At 49.5% G+C, this 20,393-nt stretch overlaps 1 long non-coding RNA gene across 1 annotated transcript in view; it reads left to right on the forward strand.

Moving 5' to 3' along the window:
* Positions 1-17,471, forward strand: part of LOC133357698 (uncharacterized) — a 55,826-nt gene extending 38,355 nt beyond the window's left edge. The window contains exon 4 of the long non-coding RNA XR_009756991.1: positions 17,221-17,471. This is a non-coding gene — a long non-coding RNA (uncharacterized LOC133357698). The remainder of the gene's footprint in view (positions 1-17,220) is intronic.
* Positions 17,472-20,393: the final 2,922 nt, after the last annotated feature.

Genomic DNA, 20,393 nt, shown 5'->3' on the forward strand with positions numbered 1-20,393 from the left:
TTAACGCCTTTGCAGTGTGCATGTGTCTGCGGATATTTGGTGACAGAAATGTGTGTACCAGAACAGGGAGCCCGGGGGATTGGTGTCGGTTTCAGTGTTCACAAAAAAATCGTAACGCTGTGATGATTTTAACGGGCAATGTTCAACCGTTCGTCAATAGGTGTCACCAGCGAGCAAACGTTAACCAAACTGATCCGTCCATTCAATCTCCAGTCACCGCTCTCTCAAAGATATCAAACTCACATTTGGTAAAAGGGGGAATTTTTTGTTGTTAAACTTTTTGCGCGTTGCTCGTCCTCATTCTACTTTTTGTTGATCGATTTTTCAGCAGAATTATATGTTCAATAAACCCTTCGTAAAACACTTCATGCGTAATTACAAGCACGAGTCTTTCTGTTCATTGGCCACCTCTCAGTTTTTGGTCCACGGATAATTGCAAATAATTTCACGTGTGTAGCGTAAATTTTCATCTTGACTTGGGAGTCGTTGCGAATGAGTTGACATTTTGAGCCCAATAAAGATATCAGCGTTGGCATGTTAACTGGCAAGCCGCTGTGCAATACCAAAAATGGCTATATTGTATTATGATTGATAATGAGTTTCTTTGGGTTATATAATCGTGAACTGAAAATGTTTTTTTTTGCTATGACGGTCCCCCACCCAACAGAGCCAATCAAATTAAATTGTCCCGTCATGGGCTTTTTTCGGTTTTATCAGCGAACCGGAGAACGAGGAATGCTGCAAAGCCAGCTGAGCGTTTGTGAGCACCTGATGATGCCAGATGTAATCTACAGAGAAACGGCGTACACAAATTGTTAAAATGTTGCTTGCTGTACAAGGTAACCGGTTTCACTGGAATGTTTTCCCATGACGTTGCAACCTGATTTGATTGGCTCTGTCGGGTTGTAGTGCGTTACAGTTTAATTGTGCCACGTTATACATTACACTATACAACCCAACATAAATTAATTACAAATCATAATAACGGTCGTGAAAGCTTACGGCTAAAGTGTTAACCTCACTTTATAGGCGACAAAATTCGATAAACACAGCAGCGCGAAAGCGTTTTTGGCCAGCGACATCCCTGTACGTGCGGCGCGCATTGAACACGCGTACACACACGCGTGCACGTGACGTGTGATGCGTGCAGTTTCCACTCGATTCTATTGGCACATTTCCCACTTATATTCCACGGACAATTGTTCCAAAGCACCGAACAGCTGTGTCACACCTCCCAGGCGTGCTTCCTTGCGCCGGTTCTTGATTGGCCAACTGAGAGAAACACCCCCGTGTTTGCCTCCAACGAGCCCCCAATGACGGAGCCCACATGACAGCCTCACAGCCTGGCATGTGACACACAGGCGGCGGAGAGAGGCGACTCCTCGTGCCTCAGCCCTCATGGGCGCCACGGTGGCTAGGAGATGTTAACTGCCTCGCCTAGTATACATGAGGTCGTGGGTTCGATCCCGATCCTGACGCCTGCTGTATATTTGGAGTTTGCGTGTCTCTCTTTCTCATCATCATCATCACGGTGGCTAGTTGTTAACTGCCTCGCCTGGTATACAGGAGGTCGTGGGTTCGATCCCGATCCTGACGCCTGCTGTATATTTGGAGTTTGCGTGTCTCTATATCTCCCCCGCGGTTGCGTAGACTTTTCTCCGGGTCCTCCGGTTTTCCCCTCCACATTTATAAACAAGCGTTTAAAATATTTGGCTACTATAAATTTCCACATGATTAACTAAATTCGTTGAGCTATCATGTGTGCACAGGACGCTTCTGAAAAAGAGCTACATAGCTCAGTGGGGCTTAGCTGGTAAAGCAAATGGTGTTCTGTGCGGGCCAGGTCAGGTTTACATATACATACCGTATTTATATAACTGTAGATTTCTGTTTATGACCACGTGACCCAGACGTCATTCGACCCTATCAAAAAGGGAGCAGTCACAAGCATAGTGTGGCTTTCCTAACAATATTGTCTCTTCCCATTCAATCCTCTCTGCCCATCATCCCCAATCGGGTCTGACAAAATTAGTGCCACAAATTTCCGTCGTACAGGTTTTTGTTGTCGTCTTGTAACAGTTTTTTGTTGTTGTCTTGTAACAGTTTTTGTTGTCGTCTTGTAAAAGTTTGTGTCCGCTCCATTAACCACCTAAGTTGTAACATTTGGATTTGATGATCGATCCCTTCACACCAGTGGATTCATCATTGTTTGATGATGATTTATCATGTCTGATGATGATTTATCATGTCTGATGAGGATCATGATGGTAAATGCAAAGTACACAACACTCGTAGTCCATCCAGCAAATGTTAACTGCTGATATTAATATTAACACTGTTAATATACAGCGTGTTTCAAAGAGATGGACCCGATTTGAAATCGCGATATCTCTGCAACCACGAACCGCCCATGAATGAAACTCTTACTACTTGAAAGGGCGGGGCATAGAGTTTCAAATGATTACCGATAGATGCCTCTCCCAGCGCACAAACAGCCCCTAGCCTCAGTCATTTGCAAGATGGTGGCCCCGCAACACAAGGCGTTTTGCGTTCTGCAGTTCAGCAAGACTTAATCCGTAATTTCGGTGCAGCGTGCGTGGCATTGATCCGCCAATCTCAAAGAGCATGGTGGCACAAAAGATCGTGTTTTTGTGCCACCATTAGCGACTAATCTCGATGACCTCAAAAACAGAATCACGGCAGCGGTGACTTCAGTGGAAGTAAACACTTTGAGAGGCGTTTGGGACGAATTCAACTATCGTCTTTATGTTGTTCGTACAGCAGGTGCAGGGCACATAGAGCATTTATAAAATGGTTAGTAAAACTTGATAACTCGTTAAAATGTTTGTAACTTTTAGTGTAATTGTAACATGTTACCATCGTGAAATATACTGCTTTGAAATTGGGTAAAAAAAATGTAAACACCCTGTATATACATTCTAAGCATTTCCATTCGTAAAATGTGAAAACACGAAGCGTGATAGGGTTAATTAATCAGAGGTAAATGGACAATGGCAGAATCAGCTGACTGTAAATATTTAAATAATTACTTCACTTACAACCATTAAATGTGTTTATTATTTTTAGTTGTTAATTATTAACGGCTAATAGAATACAAAAACGATTTTACTCAGCATTCAGGCATGCAACGTCGTACTCAGATTGTAAATGTTGTGGCTTTGGTCTCCAATACACCGGTGTGCTATACTCGTAACGAATTGGCATGTTCTGTTTATGTGACAAACCTTACAAATTGGCTGTCGGGTGGTGGCGGGTTTAACAACACATATATTTACTAGATTTAACCCCAAAATACTGTACTATGGAGCTTTCAGTCATGTTCACAGATTACACGTTCTGGTTTGGATACCTACAGCAATTACATGACAATAATTGGCACATTACTTTCAATGGGATCGTTTCGCATAACTCCAACAATGAATACTAACTTTAAATGTTTGTGTTACTGCTAAACAAAATGAGATCATCACCACCGTTTGGCTTCAGCTCTTAAGTCTCATGGCGGTTGCATACCTGTCAACCCCTTATCAGTGCTGTACCTTATCACAGACCAATTCAGACCGTATTGGTTACCCCGTGCACTTATACATCTGACCGTTCATCCTACAAAGTCCCAAAACAAGGGAGAAACGCTCACAAATATATTTGCCCATATTGAAATGGCTGTACACCGCATGGACCTGAAAACTCAATTTCCCTGTCCAAGACTACGACGTAAACCGTATGGGTTGACAGTTATGTAAATAATGCCGATATTCTACGCTGACATTCAATGAGAGGTCGGTGTGTGGTCCTGCAATGGGAAGAGTGAGAGGCCACAGCGTGGAAGAGGCGCCCATCAGCGAGTCGTGAGATTTAGATCCACATTTAAAACAACAACAAGCCCAGGGTCGAAAGCTCAGGTGGAAAAATCAATATGCGAAGTCGTAAGACAATTACCCTGGGAAATGATTCGACGGTGCTACAATGAAGCTCATTTGCACACCTTTACTTGAATAAAATCAATAACGTTAAAGGAAATGAAAAAATATGTTGTTTTTAATGTTACTGAGATTGAGGTCTCTGCCACAAATAACCACTTAACCTTATCAACTGCACCCCCTCCCCCCAGCACTAACGTGACCATTACAAACGATCTGAAAACATCCACTCCCTATCGGTGCGAGGGAGGACCCGCGCACTCAATGGAGCTCACAAGCCACAAAATCTTCCTCATGATCGACCCGACTACGCAGAAGAGCCTTGGCTTCGATCTCCACCCTGAAGCTCATGGACCACTACCCCTGACTAAACCCACATCCAGAAGCACAACCCATGGCAGCAGCAGCAGATGATGCAGATACTTTATGCTCAAATTGAATATTTAAAACAATAAGCGTGCGACTGTGGTTGCCGTCCAGCATTGAACCGTGGAACGTTCAGTTTAGCTCATTTATTAGGTATAGCCCTGTGAGCCATTCGGCTCTTGAATCGGGTGCAACCGCAACAAACAAAAACATGAAAAAGAAACATATTATAGTGACTATGCGCAACAGAAAAATCCAGGAAAAAACAGCAAAGTCTTCCAGAAAAAGCACCGTATATCAATGCTGTGTGCATAAATCCCAATGGGATGCAAGTCAAACAGTAACAACCATAAGCGACTCGATGCCGGACTCACAAACACGGTGAAGGCATCGTCGCAATGATTCAGTACTCCGCTACTCCTGACACAATCATCTTGCTCAACCGACTCAATGTAAATTATATCAGCCACGCGAAAAAGAATACCCGGGTCTTGAACCTGAAACGTTGGTGCCCCGAGAGAGTCAGAATATTTATTTAAACTGGAGGAATACGATGAGTTTTGAAGCTCTTTTGCACATATGTCCAGTAGGGGCGGGTTAGCGCGTTACACCAACAAACGATACAAATAACGATATGAGTACAAAATAGAGAAAAGGTAAGCAGGTGGCTGTAAATAAACAAATCAAAGTTTTGAGGTACAAATTGCTCAAGTATGTCTATTCCTGCTAATGTGTCAACACCAAATGCAAGCATGGGCAAGACATCAAAACAACAACAACAGTCCCTCAACACAAGAGAGGGTTCCTCGGCCCATTGATCTGCTCTAACAATGAGCAGGTTCGAAGCGATTTGACGTCACGATATTAATTTCCACCATGTGAGCTGGATTAGGGGCCGTCGTTAAATGAGGTCACGCACCTAGGGGGGGGGGGTTCTGACATTTGTGACGATGTGTGACGAGGTGGGGAGGGGTTTGAGAAATGTGACGTCACATCAAAATGCACCTATGGCGCCCCCCAACAACATAGTATGTGGTTGTGCGGGGGCGCCCTAGGTGCCCCCGCACAAGCACAGCTTGCAGGGTCCCCGAACAAGCACAGCCTGCGGCGGCCCCAAAAAACCACAGCCTGCGGCGGCCCTGAACAACCACAGCCTGCGATACCCCCCAACAACCACAGCCTGCGGCACCCCCCAACAGACTGGTCAAGTAAATGCTTATGATCCACTCGCACAGCGTGCGGTGGGCCTTCATCCAGCAGTGGATTTAAGCACCAAAAAAACTCGAGTACTAATGTAATGGACAGAGCACGGCTCTCCCTCAGGGCAGCAGTGGACAGAGCACGACTCTCCCTCAAGCCAGCAGTGGAGAGAGCACGGGGGTCCCTCAGGGCAGCAGTGGAGAGCACGGGGGTCCCTCAGGGCAGCAGTGGTTGGAGCACGGCTCTCCCTCAGGGCAGCAGTGGAGAGAGCGCGGCTCTCCCTCAGGGCAGCAGTGGAGAGAGCGCGGCTCTCCCTCAGGGCAGCAGTGGAGCGAGCACGGCTTTGCCTCAGGGCAGCAGTGGAGAGTACGCGTCTGGCTCCCTCAGGGCAGCAGTGGAGACAACGCGGCTCTCTCTCTCAAGCCAGCAGTGGAGAGCACGGGGGTCCCTCAGGGCCGCAGTGGACGGAGCACGGCTCTGCCTCACTGTCACTCACCCGTCTCCTCACTGTCACTCACCCGTCTCCTCAGTCTCACTCACCCGTCTCCTCACTGTCACTCACCCGTCTCCTCAGTCTCACTCACCCGTCTCCTCACTGTCACTCACCCGTCTCCTCACTGTCACTCACCCGTCTCCTCACTGTCACTCACCCGTCTCCTCACTGTCACTCACCCGTCTCCTCTGAGCTGTATGCGATTGTGTGTGAGTGTGAGTGAGCTGTGTGTGTGAGTGAGCCGTGTGTGAGTGGATCGACCATCAGCTTCCTCACTCTGACTCACCCGTCTCCTCTCGCGGTCAAGTGACGCACTTCAATCTGTGCCGCGTTAATGACAGGACATATTTGGGCTATTATATATGTGTATACGTTCTACTTAATTAAATAGACTTTTTAATAAATGTTTTCTCCTACAACATCAGAGTGCAGCGGCACATTAAATACGCACTACAATGACAATAGTTTAAAGCGATTTGAAGCATGTTTTATTTGGTGGGGGGGGGGGGCAGAGCTTTGTGACGTCATATTTGAGGGGGGGTCTGACTTTTTGTGACGCCGTGTGACGAGGGGGGAGGGGTCAAAAATCGTCCAAAATCGAGTGACGTCATTTATGGACGGCCCCTTATCGTGATAGGGTTTCTGTTTCCCATTAACTCTGCATTTTAACTAATACGTTTTTCACAATGTTATCGTATGCTTCTTTGGGACCATTTACAGCGATTTGCCAATCCGCTACCGCGAGTAGAACTCACGCCATGTCAGGCATGGGGGGGGGGGGGTGCGTATGACCATACTTCACCATGCAGGTCAGTGCGAATGTATTTAGTATTTTCTCCAACGCGTTGATTAGTTTCGTTCTCTCGGCTGTCAATGCAACATTGCAGAGGCCTTTGGGCAAAAAATGGAGAACGGATTCTGTTTAACACGGAGGCTTACGCGACCTATATTATCCACTAGCGGTTAGTACCCGGCTTTGCTCGAGCGAAAAAGGCAGACACATGTAGTTACACACGCAAATGCATTTGTAGTGACATAAGAAGGGAGGGGCTGCTGTAGGCTCTGGGTTCCCAGGTGGGTCCAGACACGTAAGCCTCTGGGCGCCAGGCACTGGGTTCCCAGGGGGTCCAGACGCTTTTAAGCCTTTGGGCGCCAGGCGTTGGGTTCCCAGGCGCTTAAGCCTTTTTGGCGCCGCCAACGGGGGGGGGGGGGGGGGGGGCTGTGTGTGCTCTGTGGGATGTCTGGTGGCGCACACGGCCCCACCCCTCGTCGGACCAGGCATAAAAGGAGAGCTCCCTGGACGATCGGGGCCCAGTTGTAACTCAAGACCCAAGACCCACGACCAGCCATCTGAAGACCCTGGGATGCTGTGAGAGCCAGTGGTGGGACTCTGGAACTCCCGACGCTACGACCTTGTGAGGGCGAGTCCAGAGCGTAGCCAGAGTAGAGTATCTAGGCTGTGTAGCTAGGCTGTGTACCTAGGCTGTAACAGAGTATCAGGACTGTTGGAGTGTTGTATTGTAATAAAGAAGTTACATCTACAAGTGTCTCCGGAACCCGTTACATTTGGTGTCAGAAGTGGGGTCATGCTTCGGAGGAGGGGGATTCGGGCCCATCATTGAACAACCAGGCGCTCGGACCGGGTCAATGGTCCGAGTTGGCCCATAGGGTCGTTGCCGCTGCGGCAGGGTCCTCTGCCGTAGTGGGTTCCATCGAGGGCGTTGATGTTCGTATGTTGATCGATACGGGTGCGTCGGCGACCATCATTTCAGACATAATTTATAACATTTTGCCCGATACATGCCGTCCCTTGCAGCCAGTTGATGTGCCATGCTATGCCGCAAATGGGGGTTCGTTGGGCATCACCGGACGGATCAATGCTCAGATCCGCATTGCTGACGTCCAATTAGTTGGGCCCATTTTGGTCTCATCAACCCTCGCCGTTCCGTGCCTCCTCGGAACAGATTTCTTGGGGAAGATGCCCATTAAAATTCTCATTAACAAAGGGTGTATTGAGCTCCCCTCCGGCCGACGCATGGCCTTCCTACCCACACCCACTCGGTTGCACTCCGCATCTACGACGGTGCAGGCGTTGGCGGCGTGCACAATTCACATTCCTCCTGGCTCTCAGATGTTAGTTCCCCTCCGGTTTCGTAAACCCCTTGATTACGACGCGTTCATGGGGGGTGCTGTGATCGGGCCTTCGCGTTCAGCTGAGCGGGTGCCGGACCTCGTGTGTGCACAAACGCTCGTGCGAAGCGACCACGACCCCTTTATCCAGGTCCTTAACGCGGGATTGGAAACGGCCATTATCTGTCAGGGAATGGTGCTTGCTCACGCGACGCCAGCCCCGCCAGAAGATGTGATCGTGGGTCACGTAGGGGGCGAGTTCTCTTCCGTTGCCAAGCCAGGTCCTGACACAGGATGGCTCGACGCGCTTTGCTCCACTTCTGCTGATTTGTCACCATTACAGCATGCTAAATTACGCACGCTGCTGAGCGATTTCGCCGACGTTTTCAGTCAAAGCAAATTCGACATTGGCTGCACTAAATTGCTAAGCCACCACATCGACACGGGTGATGCCGCTCCAATTCGTCAAAACCCATTCCGGTTGAGCCCGGCCGAAAAGGAACATGTACGGGTGGCCGTCAACGATATGTTGGCGGCCGATGTCATTGCGCCATCAAATAGCCCATGGGGGGCGCCGATCGTTCTTGTTAAGAAGCACGACGGAAGCCTCCGCTTTTGTGTTGACTTCAGGAAACTTAATAAGATTTCTGTGGCCGACGCCTACCCGCTTCCCAGGATGGACGAGTCGCTCGATGCCTTAGCAGGTGCGCATTACTTCTCCACCTTGGATCTCCTCTCGGGGTTTTGGCAGCTACCCCTTGATGACGCATCCAAACCAAAGACGGCCTTTCGCACGCCGCAGGGACTGTTCCAATTCAACAGACTTCCCATGGGTCTTCACTCGGCCCCGGCGACGTTCCAGCGCCTGATGGAGCTGGTCCTCGCTGGGCTCCAGTGGGATTCTTGCCTAATCTACCTCGACGATGTAATCGTGTTCAGCAAAACTTTTGATGAACACCTCACGCGATTGAAGGCAGTTTTCCTTAAAATGCGAACGGCTAACCTCAAATTCAAACTGCAAAAGTGCCACCTCATGAGGGATTCGGTTCGTTATTTGGGCCATATTGTCAGCCGCTCGGGAATTGCCACGGACCCCGAAAAGACAAATTGCGTGCGCTCATGGCCAACTCCTACCTCTGTTGGGGAGGTGCGGAGTTTTATCGGCTTCGCCTCATATTATCGACGATTTGTTGCGGGATTCGCATCCATCGCGAAGCCCCTCCACGCATTAACGGCCAAAGGGGTCAAATTCCGCTGGGGAGAGTTAGAACAGGCATCTTTCAATGCCGTCCGAAAAGCACTGGTCGATGCTCCTACCCTGTCTTATCCAGATTTTACCACTCCGTTCATTCTGGATACAGACGCCAGCAACACCGGAATTGGAGGGGTGCTGTCTCAAATTGTCAATGGAGTGGAGCGCGTCGTCGCCTATGGCAGCAGGGTGCTGTCGCCCGCGGAGCAACGTTACTGCGTGACGCGCCGCGAATTGCTTGCTATCATTTTTTTCATAAAGCAGTACAGGCCATACGTGTATGGCAGGCATTTCACAGTACGCTCCGACCATGCGGCGCTACAATACGCCTTGTGAGTGGACCAACCATCTGGACAGCTCTCGCGTTGGCTCGAGATCCTCCAGGACTTTGCGTTCACTGTCATTTACCGCAAGGGGATTCAACACGCGAACGCCGACGGGTTGTCGCGACTGCCGAACAATGGGCGCTGTGCTTGTTTTTTGGGTGCGGGGCGTTGTAGGCAGCCTGACGGGGTACCGCCCCCATCCCTTGCGGCCGCAGCCGGGGATGGGGTCGGGGACCACGGGGCTCCTTCCACGCAAGTTCCGCAGGACGCATTGCTGGGCCTCGGGTTGGACGACTGGGGACGTCTTCAGACGGAAGACGTCTCCCTCCTCAAATTGAGACGCCGCGCTAGGGATGCCGAGGGTCACAGGGGGCAGGGGGGCCCCGTATCATATGTCATCCAGGAAGGCGTCCTCATGCATTGGGATGGGGGGTCCCAATCCCACACATTGGTGGTGCCCACCTCCCTGCGGGGGCGACTTGTGTGGGAAACCCACAGTCGCCTCTTGCACTTGGGTGTTCAGAAAACACTAGCTAAAATCCAATTGGAATTTTTCTGGCCGGGCATGGCAAACGATGTGGCTGACCTTGTGCAAGGTTGCACAGAATGTGCACGGCGGAAACCACCTGCTAGGCCGTCCTGCCCGCCGCTCCAATCCATTAAAGTTTCCCGGGTCAATGAGATCGTCGCATTGGATATTTTGGGTCCGTTTCCCGCTACTCCTCGGGGTAGTAAGTACCTTTTGGTTGGGGTCGAATATTTTACCCGATGGGCCATGGCCTGGCCACTCCCCAACCAGTCTGCAGCAGCCATTACGGAGGCCTTTTTCCAGGGCTACGTCCTGGACAAGGGTGCTCCCGAACGCCTGCTGACCGACCAAGGGAAAAATTTCTCTTCCACGCTGTTGCGGGATGTGTGCAACCTGCTAGGGACACACAAAATTCGCACCTCGCCATATCACCCCCAGACTGACGGTATGGTCGAGCGATTACATAGGACACTTACCTCCATGCTAAGCCACCAGGTGTCTGAGTCACAGACTGATTGGGATCTCCACATACCTGGTATCTTGGCCGCCTATAGAATGGCGCCCTATGCTGCCACGGGGTACTCGCCATTCTATCTTATGTATGGTAGGGAGGTTTGCCCCCCAATCGACGTACAATTGCACATTAAACAGCCCGCACCTAAGGCTAAGATTGCCGACCACATCCGTGCTAATGTGCGTCGTCTCATGGATGCCCGGGAGGCTGCTCAAAATAACTCAGAAGCCCGTCAGCTTGCCAACGAGCGGTTGCGGAATCTCCGCACATCCCGCCACGTTTGGGTGGAAGGGGACCGCGCCTGGCTCCACTGCCCGCAGGTACCATTGGCTACTTCCTCAAAACTGCTTAAGCCTTGGAGAGGCCCGGTTGTTATTATTCGCGTTCTCCGCCCGCAGTGTTAGGATCCAGCATGGCAAGCGATGTTGGTTCGTGCACCCGTCACGTCTAAAACCTTACATTCAACCCTACACACCTCCTTCACTTCTCCGGGGCCGAGAGCGCGACATGTCTGACGAGCCGCGCCGCGATGATGCTGCTTCTAACTCTCGGGCAGGTCCCGCTGTCCCGCCCTCAGGTGCCTTGGGAATGAAATCCGCCACGGCCGACCAAGCGGGAACAAGCTTGCCCGCGGGATCAGCGACCCAGGACACAAGCGCAACAGCGGGTCGTCGGTCCCCTCCCGCCTCCGTCGCGACCGATGGACCTGCCACTCGGACTCGCTCAAAACTCAAACGATTTTCATGACCCCCGCCCACGAACTCTCGTCCCAACGCGACACCACTCACCTTGCCATCATGTATAGTGGGCGATTGGGTTGTGCGTTCATCCTGCATATATGTGTTTATACAGTGTTGTTCTGCATCGGTGACCACAGGAGGGGGAGAGGCGCTTTCTTCTCATTTTTTTTCTTGATTGTCACACACTCATTCTGATGGTTAACAAATAATTTCTTGTACAATTGTATTTTTTTTGACAGCCGGGTCGGCTGGAGGCTACGTAGAGGGGGGTAATGTAGTGACATAAGAAGGGAGGGGCTGCTGTAGGCTCTGGGTTCCCAGGTGGGTCCAGACGCGTAAGCCTCTGGGCGCCAGGCACTGGGTTCCCAGGGGGTCCAGACGCTTTTAAGCCTTTGGGCGCCAGGCGTTGGGTTCCCAGGCGCTTAAGCCTTTTTGGCGCCGCCAACGGGGGGGGGGGGGGCTGTGTGTGCTCTGTGGGATGTCTGGTGGCGCACACGGCCCCACCCCTCGTCGGACCAGGCATAAAAGGAGAGCTCCCTGGACGATCGGGGCCCAGTTGTAACTCAAGACCCAAGACCCACGACCAGCCATCTGAAGACCCTGGGATGCTGTGAGAGCCAGTGGTGGGACTCTGGAACTCCCGACGCTACGACCTTGTGAGGGCGAGTCCAGAGCGTAGCCAGAGTAGAGTATCTAGGCTGTGTAGCTAGGCTGTGTACCTAGGCTGTAACAGAGTATCAGGACTGTTGGAGTGTTGTATTGTAATAAAGAAGTTACATCTACAAGTGTCTCCGGAACCCGTTACACATTGATACACACACATAGAGTTACACGCACAAATGGACTCACATATACATACATAGACTGAACAACCGCCATTCGCCACTAAGTGGCGGTGACTTCACAACAACGCTTGTGCCAGGCAAACCCAAATGGCACAGGTCGACTGAGACGACTGGCTGATGCACCACCTGTGGCCCCTACTGTGGCAACTTTCTGTGCTTTAGCCACCCGGCGCTCCGCTCGTTGTTGTGAGCATCGCATTGTTGTTGGAGGGTGACTGCCTCCAACTGGCCAGTAGCGTCCTTCAGGAGCCTCCTCCACAGTGGCCGATCTTGACACGGCTGGTACCAGTCATCTGCAAGTGGACTCAGCTCCAAGTCCTCCTTTAGCACATCACTCCATGTCTTCTCCAGCCTGTGCCACGCCCGTTTAGCCCCCTCGATCCGGCGTTACAAAAGCTATTTAGGCATGCGGTGGCAGGCCATGCGGGCTACATGACTCAGGCAACGCAGCCTTGCCTGCCGGAGGTCACCGATGGGACTTTGTGCACATCTTTCAAGGATTTGTGAGCTCCTGACACAATGCAGCCTGGTTAAACCCAGGATGGATCGTAGGCAGGCCAGCCTAAATGTTTCTAACCGATGAAGATGTTGCATTAGGGGGGTGCATGTTTTGCAACCGTAGAGAAGGGAGGGAATGGCCGTGGCCGAGAAGACCTGGAGCTTCATGCGGAACGACAGACCAGGTAGCTTCCACACAGCGTAACGCAGCCGATGAAAAGATATGGCGCTCGACTGATTTGGAGTGAAACTTCTGCTGTTAAAACGGAGTCGGTTATGAGCACACTGGCCAGGTATGGGAATCTCTCCAATCTCTCCATAACTGCCGCATCAGCAATTGTGAGTTGTGGGGGTCAATTGTCCGATGGTACAAAATACCCAGGCAGGTGCTTAGTTTTGGTGGGGCTGATGGTAAGGTCCCACCTCTTAGTGGCAAGCTCCAAGTTCAGCAGCAGTGCCTCCAACTCCTCTTCTGAGTGAGCAGCAATGACCAGAGAATCGGCATACCTAACATGGTTGAGCAATAGGTAGCCATCCCTTGACCACACCCGGGCATCGATCAGCCTCCCATTGTTTCTGTACCAAATGGTAATTCCTCAGGTACAGCCATTGAAGGCTTCACGAACTACGTGGTCAAAAGAAATGTTAAATAATGAGGAAATGGCTCTGACTCCTGGGCAGGTAGTTTTACCCAGGTCCGTTCACCATCATGAAGATCTTTGATGATCATGAGCAGCTGGTCAGGGACTCGGAAAGCACGAAGAACAACCCAGAGGCCACGCCTACTGATGGTATCATAGCCCTTGAGCAGGTGAATTAAGCACATTCACTCACATGCACACATGGACCTACAGACACGAAAAGAAATGGACTTACACTGACTGACATGGAGCCATGCACACAAAGTGACTAACACAGACGCCCATGGACTGACACACACAGACGCATCGACTCACACACACAAACACATGGACTCACACACACACATATGGACTCACACACGCATAGACATGCACTTTAGATACACACACATGGAGTTACACACACATATATATCGACGTACACACATACAGCGACTCACACACACACATGGACTCACACACAGACATACGAGGACTGACACACACATTGACGTAAACACACATGTACTTACACACACACATATCGACTAAGACACACACATACATAGACTGACACACACATTGCCCTACACACACATTAATATATGGACAGTGACACACAGACATCTACTTTAGATACACACACATGGATTACCACACACATCGACTGACACACGTAGACACACAAACGCACATTGACTTACACACTCAGATGGAGCCATGTACGCACATCGACTCATACACACGCATTCACTTAGACACACACACATCGAGTGAAACACACAGGTATGGACTTACACACACATGTGGACTAACACACACAGCGACTGATACGCGCACAAATGGACTGACACACACACACAAACACTTGTACGTACGCACACATGGGGCGTTGTCCGTTTTAAAAAGACAGACACAAACATGGACTTACAGACATGGAGCCACACACATAGAAACCCATCGACTCACATGCACACAAACATTATCATTGTAATATTTGTAAACTTATTTGTTTAGTAATAGTAAACAATAAACCTTCAAATCTTAGCGAAAGATGCAGTAAAATTGTACTTTACAATGGCGTGGTGACGCGTCGTCCCGTGCAGAGCCCGCGGCCTCGCCTAGATTGGCAAGCCGGAGGAGGTGAGACGTTGCCAGGCTGCGGGCTGGGCCGCTACTCCCGCCCCCCACCATCCCCCCGTCCGAGGCAGAATAATACAGTACTATGTAAGCGCTTTCATAAGATTAAATTAATATCTAAGGACTTTATACCAGTAACTGCACGCATTGGGGTGGTGGGGGGGAAGAGGACATCACACAGTGAAGAGAAGTCGGCAGCGTGATGTGTATATCTATTCCAGGGGCGGTTTCTTCATTAGGGCGATTGGGCGACGCACCACCAATGTCATTCAACCACAGAGTCACGCTAGCCGTCACTGTGCCTCTGGATATAGTCCAATCAGCGTCATGTCACCAATCAGCGTCATTTCACTCCGGGTGAGAATCGCCCCGAGTGGCCCCATAGACTTTTTCTAACGGGGGGCGCTGCAATGCATTCTCTATGGCTTCCGGGAGGGCTCGCCCTAACGTGCTTACGTCATCATACGTAAGCACGTTTCATCCAACAATATAATTTGTCGCCACCTAGTGGAATCTTTAATAAAAGAAACTTGAGTGGATTGTATTAATAGTGAGTAGAGAAACAAACAAGATGTATTGTAAGAGTCACTTTATTTTTCATTAATATTAAAGAAGTGAAGTTGCCTTTACATGCTTAAGCTGTTAATTTATCCATTGCATGGGTGGACCTTATCCTTATCAATCATCCATACATTTTACCCCCCTGAGAGATTTTGCAGGAGCCGCCACTGATCTATTCCATGTTAAACGCGTAAAATAAAATGTCCCTGTGAGTTGGAGGCAACGCGCATCACTTGGTAGGGTCCGCCCCCCCCCCCCCCCCGCAATTGTCGTGAGTTGGTACAGTCGATGTCGCGCAATAAGTAAATAATTAAAATAAGAATGGCACCAATTCCTTAATTGACGACTTTACAATTTACGGACGTGAAAACGGAATAGCCTATTCCCACCACGGGGCTTAGGGCGTGCCGGCTGGCAAATTGTTTCGGTCTTAAACCCCACCGTCCGAGAGTCAAATCCCACGCAAGCGCGAACGCACGAAGACTTTTATATATAAGAATAAAGAATAAATAAATAAATATTTACGCGATCTAACCCAAAAACCTATATTATGGAGAACAGTCTCTGCGTTAACATCACTTCTAAAGTGTAGACTTATCTCCGTGTTGGAAAACAAGGTTGAAATATTGGCCGTGACAAAGACCGCCACTATTATTGGCCACCAAACGTGTTTAAAAAAAAATATGATTACACGCTTTATTTTAACTCGCTCTGTTTGTTGTTGTTGTCGTTGTTGTATCCTCAAATCTTGTAACAAAATTTAACCCACTTCCCAATGTGGTATCGACTGCAAACGTGGTATACTTATGTCATACTGATGACAGTACTATATTATATCATAAAAAATTAAAAAATCAATATTCTGAAACATTTTTGTTATATGTTATGTTTCGGCTTGGGTCTAATTGTCCACGCTCAACTGACGTTGGCTGTAATTAGCCACGGTCCCTTACGTTATGGCAAGCTTCGGGGCCACTTCCTGGAGTCATGGAGTTCTTCATAAAAGCGTGTTTATAAATATTACTTATTTCTCTATATAACTGGCCATCTCATTTGCCCCAGCACCATACAGGGGTGGCAGTGTGCTCCAAAATTAACGGGAATGTGTCATTCTGCGCAGCTCATCAGAAAATGTACTCGGATTCGGTCGGCCGCCAGTTTTTTTTTATACTGTTACTGCTGGGGAGGGGTTGGATTTCAGTTCGTCGCTGAGCGTCTGTGTGTGCCAGTCCTATTAACGCTGTGACTCAATGCAGGGGTCACACATCTCAGTGCATTGGCAACGATCTGTTGGTTTCCAGAGTCCGTGCATGTATCCATGTGTGTCCATGTGTCTGCCTACATGGGCAGTGGTTCACTAGATTAGCGCTCCACGCTACGAACCCGGTGACCTGGCTTTTATTACAGGACGTGGCGAACGTCAGTGGTAAGTATTATTTTCTGCATTAACTCGGCATTAAATGAGTTCATGTTGTGGTATGTAAGCATTAGCACTGGAGATACAAAGACGGCACGGATGCATGACTGGCCACCACGACTTTGTGTGCCATAGTGGCCTGAACAGGTGCTCACCAATAGTGTTTGCCTCAACAATCTGTATAAGCCATACTTTATAGGGACACAGTGGAAAACACAACAGAGTATGTCAAACTAGAGTATGTATTCATGGTGGAGCAGGCTCAACACGATAAAATAAAGAGCTGAATGAGAGCAAGACGATGTAGTGCTTATGGAAATCATGAAAAGGAACGTAGCAATGTGCATAAAGAAGAATGTTTTAAGCCTATTCTTGCGCACATGATGGCAGCAGCAATGTGTTTAGGAGCTCAATGCCAGTGTCGAAGTCTGCTGGCCATGATGAGAGGGCTTCAGCAGAGATTATTCATGTAGTTTTGCTGTTCCCCTTCCAGTGGAGGAGCACAGACTAAAGTGAGTTTACGATACTGTTCATAGTTTGGGTTGCCCCAATTGTACTCCTGTGCCTCGTGTATTGAATTTTCCAATGTTTTAATTTATTGTGTCTTACTTGATTTAGCATAACATTAACATTGTTTCACATCTTCAGGAACCGAATGGATTTTCTAAAGAGGATACCAGAACGTGGAGCGAAACGTCGGATGCCAAACAGCACGCTGCAGCACAACCCGAAAGAGCACATCGGCGAGCCACGCAGCAGCATCACAATCGCTAAATCCCACTTGGTCCTGGCTCAAAAACCTGCACTCCCAAGCCTCAGTTGTACATGATGACCCACAGTGATCCCTGGGTGTTTTACCACGTCGACCTTCCCCACGGTTTAAGGTATCCATCATCAACATTCGCCCCCGAGTAAACAGAGGCGGCCCCAGTCTTCCATGGAGCTTGCTGCATTGAACCTTAAAAGCATTTTTCTGCCAGCGTGTCAAACAAGTGCTGACATGCGCCGTGAGTTTGTCGACCATGGTGCCGGTCGCGTGACCTCTGCGTGCCTTGACGGCCCTCGTCGGTGCTCTGCGGCACAACCTGGTTGGTATTGGGGACAGCGACAGGAATGCAATGGGGCCCCCTATGCAATTAAATGAACTGGACAGGGAGCCCCACCCTAAACCCTGTCTAATCCCCCCCATCTTTTTATAGTCTGACGCCTGGACCCCTGCAGTCCGTGGGTCCTGGTGCAGTTGCACCGCCTGCACCACTGATAGCTACGCCACTGCGCCCATAGCAACTCTCGCATACGGTCGAGGTCAAACGCACGATGGTGGACCCTCAGGTGTCTAGTTACATTTCCCCTCGCCCCCTCCTCCTGCTGGCTGGCACGTGTTCTGCAGCCAATCAGATTATGCTGTGAGCCAGGCCCACTGGTGACAAGGTTGGGGGGGGGCTAGGAAAGGGTGAGCAATGGGGGGCCTTTTGTCATACTTTGTGGTAGCTTGCGCGGTACTTTTGCGGTTAATAATAGGACTGACCAGGTTCATAGAGCAGTCCACAGCATTGCAAGCCCCTCTCAACCCAAATCGACATTGGCAACATGGAGTGTGCAATACTGTTTCAATCCGTGCTCGCAATCGACCGACGGTTATATAACATATGTAATGGTTTGCCTCTGCAGCACATATAGGTCAGTGAGACACATCACTTGTCGGGACACTGTGGGAGGGGGGGGGGCATTAATGGATGGGGCCTGGGATTGTGGCTGGCTGGCGTATGAATCGAGGAGGTGTGGTTGATTATAGTGTCGAGCGTCCAATGTCGTCCACTCAACAGTTTGGCTCTGAAGCACAGCACGTATTTATAAGTCAGCTGCAGATGCCGCATTCCATCTGCCTAGCTTAGTGATTGCATTCCATGTCCAATGGTCCCAGCGAAATGATGTCCCCCAAGCTAAGTCTGGGTTGAGTCTGGACAGTTCTTGGATGGGTGACCACCAATGCCATGCATTAGAAGAGGCGCTATCGGCTTGCTGCAGGGCCACGTTGTGGGCAGCAGAGGCCGTGAAGCAACATCGTGTGGTGGAGGGGTTTCAACGACAGGTTTTGTGAGAGAATTGCATGGCCCAAGCCACCGGCTGAGAAAACCTTCATGCTGAGCGTACAATCGTGGATGACGAGCGGTGACGCGCCCAGCAGTAACGCTATCGCCGCTCGCTGCAGAGGTTCCCGGTTCGAATCCAGCGACCGTCCTGATTATTACCGCTGTGTGCATTAATCGTAACAACACTACGCACCTCCTGCTTCACTCACACGTGGACGTTAAAGATCCCCTGACGTCATTCACGAGAGTAGGCCATGATGTGCCGGCGTCACGGTCCAAATTTGGCAAAGTCGAAAATGACGCTGCCAATTACTCAATTGGGATTGTGCCTTGTATTAATCGCCCTCTAACTGGCAGACGAGTGACCCAAGGCATTCTTGCAAGTGAGGTAATCCTGGTCTCACCTGGTTGAGCACCACCCCTCTCTAGGTACAAATTGGACATCTGTGAGAAAGAGCTTCATATCTCATTGGATTCGTCCAGGACAAATAACGATTCTGATTCTGGCTGATGTTGTAGGGCAACAGCTGTGATTTTAACACTGGGGTGGTTGAGCCAGTTGATAGTATCAGTAGTTACGACTAACAACACGTTAATGCGTTCTATTGGAAAGGATACATGCAAGGCCCAGCATCACGTAGGGCTTTGAGTTACTGATTGGAATGAATATATGATTTCCGCATTTCCGCACAAGAACCACATACTTTATTCAAATGCGGAGCCGTGATTACGAGCACATGTACATGATGTATCCTTTCCAATAGAACGCATTAACGTGTTGTTAAAAGCGCGCGGTCATAGGAGTAGTCTTTCCACCGTTTGCGGTTGACTTTAGCAAAAATGCGGGAAAATTTGAACCCTCCTTCCGCATTTTCCATGCGGAAATCGCAACCCTGTTTTACACTGGGGTGGTTGAGCCAGGTGATAGTATCAGGAGTAGCTCCATGGTTCTGTTTTGGGTGGTGACCACAGTTGGTGCACACTGTCGGAGATTTTAAAAAATTCTCCATTTGTGCATCATCATCGTCGAGTATCCGCATCATCTGCTGCTACCATGATTTTTGCAGTGAACGCGGTTTAGGGGTTGCTGCCCAAAAGATGCACAGTAGGGGAGATGGAAGCCAGGGAGAGGTGCCGCGGTGGCGAGATGTTAACTGCCTCGCCTGGTGTACAGGATGGTCGTGGGTTCGATCCCAACCCCGACGTCTGTATATTTGGAGGTCGCATGTTCTTTCTGCCCGTGGTCAGGTGGATTTTTCTCCGGGTCCTCCGGTTTTTCCCACTACATTTAAAAACTTTGTTTAGAGTATTTGCCTGCTATAAATTTCCACATGATGAGCCACTTCGTTGAGCTATCATTTGTGATCAAGGTCGCTTCTGACAAAAACCTATACTAGCTCAATGGGCGTTACCTGGTAAAATAAAAATAGCATGGGTTTATATTCTTGGGTCTTTCGGTAAAGTTACGTAGATATGTTTAAAGAAAATAACAAAATTAAGAAAAAACTACGACGTTTCGATCGCAACACAAGCAATCGTCATCAGGAGAAAAAAGCGGGAAAGCTGCTGAGGCAGGTTGTTTTAAAGGTGAAGAGGCGTCGTAGAATGGTTTAAGCACTTCTTAATTTTACCAACGCACAGCAACACTCGTTCCAAGACCAACCCCGAACACATGTCCCACAGCCCCTTTTAACCCCTCCGCTCCCAATACACATCCACGTCTAGCAC

The sequence above is a fragment of the Lethenteron reissneri genome, chromosome 59 (assembly GCF_015708825.2).
Source record: "Lethenteron reissneri isolate LAM-NWPU_2019-01 chromosome 59, ASM1570882v1, whole genome shotgun sequence".
NCBI lineage: Eukaryota > Metazoa > Chordata > Hyperoartia > Petromyzontiformes > Petromyzontidae > Lethenteron > Lethenteron reissneri.